The following is a 9722-nucleotide window of genomic DNA, read 5'->3' on the forward strand; positions in this document are numbered from 1 at the left end:
AATGATCAGAGAGATGGACATTGCTGCTCTCAGGTTAGAGAAGGGGGAGCATGAACCAAGAAATCTGGAGAGCTTCTGAAAGCTAGGAAATGCAAGAAAATGGATTCTCCCCTAGAGCCTCAGAAGGAACACAGCTCTGCCCACATCTTGATTTTAGCCCAGTGAGACCCATGTCTTCTGACATACAGATAATAAATCTGTGCTGTTGTAAGCCACTAAATTTGTGGTAATTTGTTACAACAATAGAATACTAATACAACAACAAAATATTTTAAAAATTTGCCTTATAACCTCTGCTTCACCTTTCTTATCAGCTTCACTTTTAAACTAATCTAGTCTTATCACTGGCCATAGTTTTGTGAGTCAACAGTCATGGGAAGAAGAAAAGTGGAGAGAGCACTGAGCTTGAAGGAATCAAAGTTGTAGTTCTAGCTTTGTACAAACTTGCTGTACAGGGTCACTTGTGTGACCCTGAGCCTATTTTGTTCCCTCTCTGAGCCTAGAACTTTAATTTTTTTAATTGACAATTATAAACCGAATGAAATATTTAGCTAGGTATTATTCAGGGGTATAATCCTTCCCCAATCACAAAGTCTACTTATAAAAATTTTAAATATGGGTATTTACTTCTTTCTGTTCAACTTTTAAGCAACTGAGAATTTCAGATACAGTATATACAAATTTCAAGTCATTCCTTTCATGACTTTGGGACTTGGAGCTGTAAAATTAAAAAGGCAGCAAACATCCCATGGAAGATTATCCTTCCTGGAGGGCATCTTACCTGTCCCAAAATAACCCATGCAAATGAATCCTAAAACATTTCAAGATCATAAGGATATACAGAATACTCATTAATAGAGGAAGTCATTTTAAAGCATTTAAAATATCATTTATTGCCTATTCAATGACTATCAGTAAAAGGAAAAACATTTATAGGATTTTTCATAGATTTCTATATCCCATCTAGTTGCTTAGTGTTGATGGTGGAGCCTAACAGACACCTGGGACATTGTTTATGCCTTTGAGACCCATGGAAGTCAGGGGGTCCCTGGAATAACCTTATTCCTTAGAAGTGGCACATTCACTCCTAGCACAGTGATCCCACCAGACTCCTGACAGGCTCCTGTGGCTCCTGCCATTTCAGTTCACTTCTGGGTCTGGCTTTCAAACTTCTTAAAGAGATTAGATCTGATCAGCTGGGTATACATGACCCAGTTAGGCAGTATTTCCAGGTTCAAACACCTCAGAGGCCATCAGGCCAGCCTATGGGAGTCCACTGGCTTTCTGGGCAGGACAATTATTGTGTGGGATACCTGGGAAATTGCAGGATGATCAACATTCCCTAGCCCTACTAACTGCATGCCTGTAGCATCCTCAGAAATTGTGACAATCAAATTTGCTCTGTGCCTGTCTAAATACTCAGGCCTAGTACTGACCTCTGAATCACTGCAATGGAAAATTGGGTTCAGATACCAATCCCTGTATTGATCACGGACTTGAGAGGAGGAAAGTGGGGTGTTATGACATTTGTTCCTTTATTCAGAAAGGGCTGGCAGATGTGGCTGCCACTTGAATTAGGGGGACACCTCTCTAGTACAAGGTCTTGAATTCTTAAACTGGAATTCCTCCTAACATGGGAGTTTTGAGGTATGTAATCAGTTAAGTTGGAGAAAGAGTACCATACAAGCAGAGGCATATTGTGAGGGAAGGGAACTGATTTTTATTATAAAAGCAGTATATGTGCATTGTAGAAAGAAACACAGATAAGCAAAAATAACTATATTCTCATTACCTAGGAATTCCTATCACTAACACCTTGAATTAGACTTTGCCATCTTTTCTAAGAGCTCAGCATGGGCCCAGCCTGGAACAGAATCTCTGTGACTGTTAAGGAATGAACAGATGTGATTCCTCACCTCTAAATCAGGAGGTAGGATGAGGCAACCTCTAAGAAAACTCCAGAGGAGTAGGGCAGTAGATAAAAGCATGACCTCTAGTGTATGCGTGCATGTGTATGCACTATGTAATACGCACATATACACAGCCTTTAGCCCAGGGCCTGGTGTGTTGTGAAGACCCAGTAATTGGCAGCCATTGTTGCCATCATGTCCTTGTTCCCCATGTAGGCTCGAGGATCCCCATCTACTTTTCCCCAAACTCTAAGCCCTTCAGCCCAGTTGCTGCTCTAGAAGCCTAGGCAGGAAAGGTCTCATTAGAGCAGATCATGTGGCCCCGCCCCCCCCAAAACAATGAGATTCTTTTCTTTATAAGAGTACCTTCTTCACAGTCGTCTTTAATTTTGAAATTGAAATTAAAAAGCCTACCTTCATTGGAAAATTGAGGGGGAAAAAAGAGATTTTGCATATGAAAAAATGAAGCCAGAGATGATACTTGCTTGGGTACCACAGCCAGTCATCATCTCCCAGGAACTCACTGATGTGGCTCTCCACTCTGGAAGGCCACTAAGCAGTTAACAGAGCAGGGGACTCAGGCATGAGCATCCGGGTTCCAATTACTGTTCCATTCACTAGCTGTGTGATCCTGAGAAAGTCACTCCACCTTCCTAAACCTCAGTTTACTTGTCTGTAAAATGGGGATGATTCCTTGCTGGGTTGTAGCAAAGAACAGAGGAACTGTAAATATACTTAGCCCAATATGGACACATAGCAGTAACTCAAGGTGGCAGTTCTGGGTCAGGGGAACAGCTGTTCGTTAATTCATGCCCAGAGAGGCAGGAGTTGGAGAGAGAAAAGTGTCCTGAGCAGGAGATCCAGGTCATAGGGTGCTCAGACTCCTCTTTGGGAAGGAGAGTTCTCAATTCTGCTTCCCAAGTAGCTAAAAATAGCTCCAGGAGGGTGCCAATGTATAAGAATGCTACCATCTGCAGTAAATGCTGAAAGAAATTATCCACATCTGAACACTTGTGTTTGAGTACACACTCTGAAATCAGACTATGTGGATTCAAATCTGCTTCTACTGTCTGCTAACTGTGGGAACTTGGACAAATGACCTAACTTCTCTATGGCCCCATTTTCTTGGACATAAAATAGAACTTACCTCATAGTTGTTGAAATGGTTTTGTGAAATCATGCATGTAGAGCTCTTAGAATATCATCTGGCTCAATATTAGCTATTTTGTTTTATGTCGTCCAAAATTACTCTTAGAGCAAGGTTGAAGTTAGGGCTGTGACTCTCTGTGGACCCTAACTGCCTCCTAAGGAGGACAGGTGTGGTTAACTTCAAGTTTAGGTTCAAGTTGAATTGCGTAGCTATGAGAGAAGAGGACTGAGTTAAATAATTGTTAACAGTATGGCAGGATTTAGTTGTTTTGTACGTCTTCTATATGCTACATTTTTTAAAGTTAAGGTTTAAAAATTAAGCTCTCTCTGCAATTGAGGAAAAGGAAACTAGTTTTGTTGGAAATGGGCTCTGAGTTTAACGTGCTATTAAAACCCATAGGGAACGGATAAAAAAGGGCTTGATGGGAAAGGTGTTGACAGGAGATAGAAAAGTCCCCTGGCCTGAAAGGGGAAAGAGGAAGTACTGGTGCACGTGTGACTGTGCTCCAGGAAAGTAGCCAGTCCTGACAGCATGTGACTGCCTGATGTTCCAGGAAACATGGGACCCTATATACAAGGAGTCTCAGCCATCCTAGAGATTCGGGTGCCCCAGTCCCCAACCTGTTTGGCACCAATGCTCCTATGAGAATCTAATGCCTGATAGTCTGAGGTAGAGCTGAGTTGACAATGCTAACACTGAGGAGTGGCTGCAAATACATATGAAGATTTGCTTGCTCGCCCTCCACTCACTTCCTGATGTGTGGCCCCGTTCCTAACAAGCCACGGACTGGTACCCATCATAGCCTGGGAGCTGGGGACCCCTGTGGTACAGGGCAGAAGCCATGGACTTTAGGGGATTACTATGGGCTTGGACAATGATGCCAACAGCAATCAAGATGAACTAGAGATTAGCTTCTCCCAAGAACCAGTACCATGTACGAAAGCGCATTCACATGCACACACACACCCCCAAAAAACCCAGGCAACACCTCCTGCATTCTAGTATGTCCTTAAGAGAGGAAGAAAGCCCCTTTCAGTGACTGAGATGGGATTTCTGTTTAGAGTCACAAATTACGTTAATTGAAATATTTGAATAGTTTGTACCTGAAACAACTAGCCTGGTGCCCACATTTTTGTCTAGTGGCTATAGCCTTCTCTCAAGCCTGCTAGCCCATTCCTTAGCCCCAGTTTTACTTCCAGGCTTTGGAATTAGACCTTAGGTTAAGTCTAGGTTCTATTACTAGCTGAGTAACCCTGGATGTTACTGTACTTTTCTGCATCTGTTTCTTCATCAGTAAAATGATACTCTTCCTCACAGGAGTTGTAGGAGACTGAAATGGAATAATAGGATGGTTTTCAAACTATGTCCTGGAGAACTTCAAATCAATCTAGTGTTTTCCAAACTTCATTCGCATCCCATCTTCCCAACCTTCGGGCATATTGCGCACCCACTTCTATTATTATATACTTAATCGTGTCTTTTAAAAATATCAACTCACTTTTCAATGGAAATGATTTATTGAAAAAGGAAATACCTTAAAAAACAGAAATATCTATCGCTTACCTTAGAATAGCAACAAAATCAAAACAATGCTATTCAACTTGAACTGCCTATGGTTACAGGCCAAAGCTCTGAGCTCAAAGACTGGATTTTGTTTTGTTTTGAACTTTTTTCTTTGTTTTTTTGAGACTGGGCTTTGTTTAAAAAAATGATCTCGTTCACAAAAACCCACACATGGCCTTATATGAAATGTCTAGAATAGGCAAATCTAGAGAGACAAAAAGTAGATTAGTGATAGTTCAGAGCTGGAGGTGGGAGGTTTGGATGGGGAGTGACTATTAAGTATGGTTTCTTTTGAGGGTGATGCAAATGTTCTAAAATTGACGGTGGTGACAGTTACACAACTCTGTGAATACACTAAGAGCCACTGAATCATACAATTTAAATGGGTGAACTGTATAGTGAGTTATATCTCAATAAAGCTGTTCCTAAAAAGAACGATGTTAAATATGATTCTTGCTACTTGAGGTAAATGAAGGAATGCAAAGACATCTAAACCAGGACCACTATTATTTAACTGAGCTAGGTTTGTGACACGTCCCACCCCAATCATCTCCCAGTGGTAAGCTTTTGCCCTTTTGAGAAAGGATTTAGTGGTAAGCACTCAATGTTAGCTAATATTCCCCAAAACAGATCTGCCTGACAAGTCAGACAAACCTGGGTTTACAGTCCTCCCTACTCAGCCACTGACCAGCACTGACTGGAGAAAATCGCCCTGAGTCCACTTTCTTACCTGTAAAATGTGGATAATAGCATCTGCTTCAGGAGTTTGCAATAAGGGTGAGAAGAGATAAACAGGTACCGCTCATGACACATAGTTCTCTCTCAATGGTGGCTCTTATCAGAAATGTCCTTAGACTACTGGAGCACCCGCGCTACAACTCAAAGGATGTGGTTGTGAATTAGGCCTCTGCCTGGACTAGATAAGCTAGCAGGAAAGCATGCCTTAGCTATTCTGGGTCCCAGTTCCCTTGACTGTAAAATGGAGATACTGAGGATTCCAAGGTGCCAGTAATTTGAAGAAACCGACTGTCTTCAGTCAGCCCTGTGATACTGACGCCCAGAGGGGCTCAGAGGCTGCCCACCATCCAGACTGCTAGTCCGGAACTGGGGTGTGGGGGGCGGGGACTACGTCGGCAGGAGCCTCGCCGACATGCGCCTCACAGCCGCCGCGGCGCAGGCAGGGCCGTAGCCAGGCAGCTTCCGGCGCGCCGTCCCGCTGGGCTAACCGAGCGCTCCGGCCGGCGCGCAGGTCACGCCAAAGAATGCAGCTCGGGAGCCTGCACTCCTTTGGCGAGAGGGCGTCCGGCGCCGGAAGTCCGCCCGCACCCTCTCTAGGACGCCCGCCCCCGGCCCTCGGTGCCCTTAACCCTTACCGCACCGCGGCGCGCCCTCCTCGCGCTGGGCGGTTTCCAGCGCGCTGCCCTCCTTTGTTTCCCGTAGCTTCACACAGGCTGTGAGGTGAGCTTGGCCCTTTGGTCTCATTCTACATACAGACAAGGCGACTGAAGTCACACAGCCACTGAATCCAATCAATATGCCCCATCTGAGGCTGCTTTCATTTATCCCAAACGTCTCACAATATTTTAAAATAGGTACATTAAAATCTCAAGTTGGGTTATTAACAGATTACAAGACAGTTTAACTTTCTTTTCTTTGGCACTATATTTCCTAAGTTTCCTAGCGTGCCAGCGATGCTACCGGTGAGTCTAAAAATTAAAGGTTGGAAATATTACTTTACAAAAATTTAGTTTACATACAGCTGTTCAGGTGCAGGCTCTGCACCTGGTTCACGCTGTTCCTTACATGGTTCAAAGATGGATGACCGCAAAGGAGAGGAAAAGATTATTGGGTCCATGTTTCAGATGAGGCAATTCAGATCTAGACGAGGCAGTGATGTACCCAAGATCGCACAGTTGGTATACATCAGTTGAACCCGGGAAACCTCTATTCCTATACAGCGGCCTGACCCTTCTCTACACCACAGCTGCCTCCCAGAGCTGATTGGAGGTACAATGGAGGGGACCAGCAGAAAAGCCACTGTCAACTGAAAATCAATAGACAAATGTAAAAGAGTGAAAAGTAAGTTATTGTGCTCTGCCCTGTGTGGGGCCCTGGGTCACCAACTAGACGCAGCGCTGCCTTCACAATGGTGCAGAGACCCAGACAACTTATGTGGAGATTCTGCCTGTCGCTGAGTATACCTGTTAAAAATATGCATCCTGAAACTGGGAAAACAACCACAGGATGGGTTTGAGGACCCACTGGGCCCACTCTGAGATGAACCTGAGCTCAGGGAGGTTTTGGGACTCCTGGAGAACAGAGTTGAATGCTATAATAGGAATGTAACCAGAAAAAGAGTAGCATTTTGCCAGTAGAGGGAGAGAAGTGTGCTTGCTTTTGTTCTTTCATTTATCATTAACGAATAACTATTATTTAACAGGCACTATACTAGGCCCTAAGAGGACAGAGATGAACAAATGTGACCTTATTTGAGCAGAAGTGAGATATCAAGCAAAAGAGGAAGTACGGTGACTAACTGGGGACCTGACCTAGTCTGAGGGTCAGGGAACCTTCCTAAAGAAGTGAGATCTAAGCCAAGGCCTGACAGATAAGTAGGCATCAGCCAGGAATGAAGAGGAAGCAAAGGAATAGTTTCCCAAGCAAGGGACCAGCAAGTGCTAAGATGGGAACTAACTTGGCCAACTTGTGTGTTTGAAGTTCTGTATGTTTTATGTTCGAGAGCTCAGGAGAGGGACGAGAGAGATGGACAGGGTCCAAGTTGAGCAGGGTCTTGTCTGCCATGATGAGTTTGGTGGGAGAACTGCATGGGCAAAGGCAAGTGTGAAAGGGAACCATGAGGCCCATGTGGTTGGAGGGCAGGAAGGGAGATGAGTCTACTGAAATAGTGAAGAGGCTGAAGAGGTGAACAGAGGCCTGCACCTGGAAAGCCTCGCTCGAATGTCTGGCTGCAGAGCTCAGACATTAGCCTGTAGGCCATGCAGATGAACATAAATGAGAAGAGTAAAACACTAAAGAATGGTGGGAATTGTGGCAGCTGGGGCACACACACTCCATCTCCAGGAGCAGCTAGTGCTCTACACCCCCTAGTGATTACCACACTTGGAGGCAGCCACAACGTTTCAGACCTTCTGCTTTGTCAAAGGTAGCTGGGAATCCAGACTTTTATATGAAATCACTTGATTTTAAATGTTGGCAGCATATTCAACACCATGTAAGCCAAGGAAATCATATCCATAGTCCAGTGGTGCTCAAACTTTCCATATTCGCATCATGTGTGGAACTTTTAAAAATCTCAATGCCCAAGTCACCTCCCAGACCAATGAAAATGGGGGTAGAAGCCAGGCATCAGAATTCCCCAGTGGTTCCAATGTGCAGCAAAGTTTGAGAATCACTGCTGTAGGCTGAGCACAGGCATACCTTGCTTTAATGCACTTCATAGGTGTTGCATTTTTTTACAAATGGAAGGCAAGACCCTCCACCCGCAAAACAATTAACACTCACTTTATTGTGATACTTGCTTTATTATAATGGTCTGGAACAGAACCTGCAATATCGCTGAGGTATGCCTGTATATCCTTTGGGTTTCCAGGCAATGGGATGGGGAGCCTTGGGAAGTTTTAGAGCAGGGGAGGAGCAGACCAGCTTAGAGTTTTAGGAAAATCAGTCCTTAGGAGAAATGGAGTATAGTCCGGGGTGAAGAAGGGGCAATGGTTGGATACTGCTAGGGTGACCAACCATCCCAGTTTGCCCAGAACTGAGGGGTTTCTCAGAACATGGAACTTAATGTACTGGCCAAAGCAAGATGCATGGTCACCCTAGATCCTGTCCCTGATATAGTCTTGTCTCCCCAGTTTTCTGGAGGATTGATGCCACAGACTCTACATTCTAGAAAAGTCCCTTGGAAAGGCCACCCATCTCACCCAGTGCTGAGCCACATGCTTGACAGGTTTGTGCAAGGAGCTAGAAACAGGGAGAGGACTTACACACATCTCTTGTCCACCCCACAGAGCAATCCTAGTCAAATCCAAGTCTATGGAATACAACCCAGCAACAGAAAGTCACGAACTGCTGACCCAAGAAACAGTATGGACAACTCTCAAAAACACTATGCTAAGTGAAAGAAAACAGATGCAAAAGAGTACATACTGTATAATTCCACGCATACGAAGTTCTACTGCAGGTTAACCTAATCGAAACCCAAATCAGAATAATGGTTGCCTCTGGGAAGCGGGGTTGGGAAGGGGCAACAGGAAACTTTCAGGGAGGGTAGCGATGTATTTGATAAGGGCTTATGCACATGTATGCAGTTGTTGAAACTCACCCACTCATAGTAGACACCTCTGCATTTCACTGTATGGATATTTTGCCTCAAGAGAAAATAAAAACAAACATAAATAAATAATGAATTCTGGTTAATATTGTGGATACCGAAGTGTTTAGAGAGAAGTATACCATTGTCTGCAACTTATTCTGAAATGTATCAAGAAAATAAGATAGACTGATGGATGGATGTGGATATGTGATAAAGCAAATACAGCAAAATGTTATAGAATCCAGGTGGTGAGTATAATTCTTCAAACTTAGCTGTATGTTTAAAACTTTTTATAATAAAGTATTTGGGGGAAAAAAAAAAACTAAGTCTGATCATGTCACTCTTCTGCTCAGACCCCTTCAATAGCTCTTCTTCTCCCCTAGAATAAAAGCCAAAGTCCTCACAATGGCCTCCATGCAGGTCAATGACCATACATTCTGGTTATCCAGGTTTCACCTGTTATCTGGGCATAATTATAAAGACATCATTCTCTTTTATTCTCCAAGTTTGAATGACAGGTTATGTGCCTGCCTTGCCTGTGAGGCCCTTCCTGACCTGACCTCATCTCTCGCTGTACTCCCTTCCACCCTCCCTCTGCTCCAGCCTCCAGGCATGCTCCCCCTCAGGGCCTTTGCACTGGCTGTTCTCTCTGCTGGGAATGCTCTTCCCACAGATATGCATGGCTCTCTCCCTTACCTTCTTTAAGCTTTTCTTCAAATGTCTCTCAGTAAGCCTCCCCTGATCTCCCTATTTAAAATCACAATCC

The 9722-nt window shown here is 44.1% G+C and overlaps 1 long non-coding RNA gene across 1 annotated transcript; it reads left to right on the forward strand.

Annotated features, from left to right (window-relative positions):
- The first annotated feature begins 3701 nt into the window (after positions 1–3701).
- LOC112481567 lies at positions 3702–9046 on the forward strand. Its single transcript, XR_003046939.1, has 3 exons — positions 3702–6081; positions 6582–6702; positions 8652–9046. It is a non-coding gene; the product is annotated as an uncharacterized LOC112481567 (long non-coding RNA).
- Positions 9047–9722: the final 676 nt, after the last annotated feature.

This window comes from Pteropus alecto, unplaced genomic scaffold (assembly GCF_000325575.1).
Source record: "Pteropus alecto unplaced genomic scaffold, ASM32557v1 scaffold44, whole genome shotgun sequence".
Taxonomy (NCBI): Eukaryota; Metazoa; Chordata; class Mammalia; order Chiroptera; family Pteropodidae; genus Pteropus; species Pteropus alecto.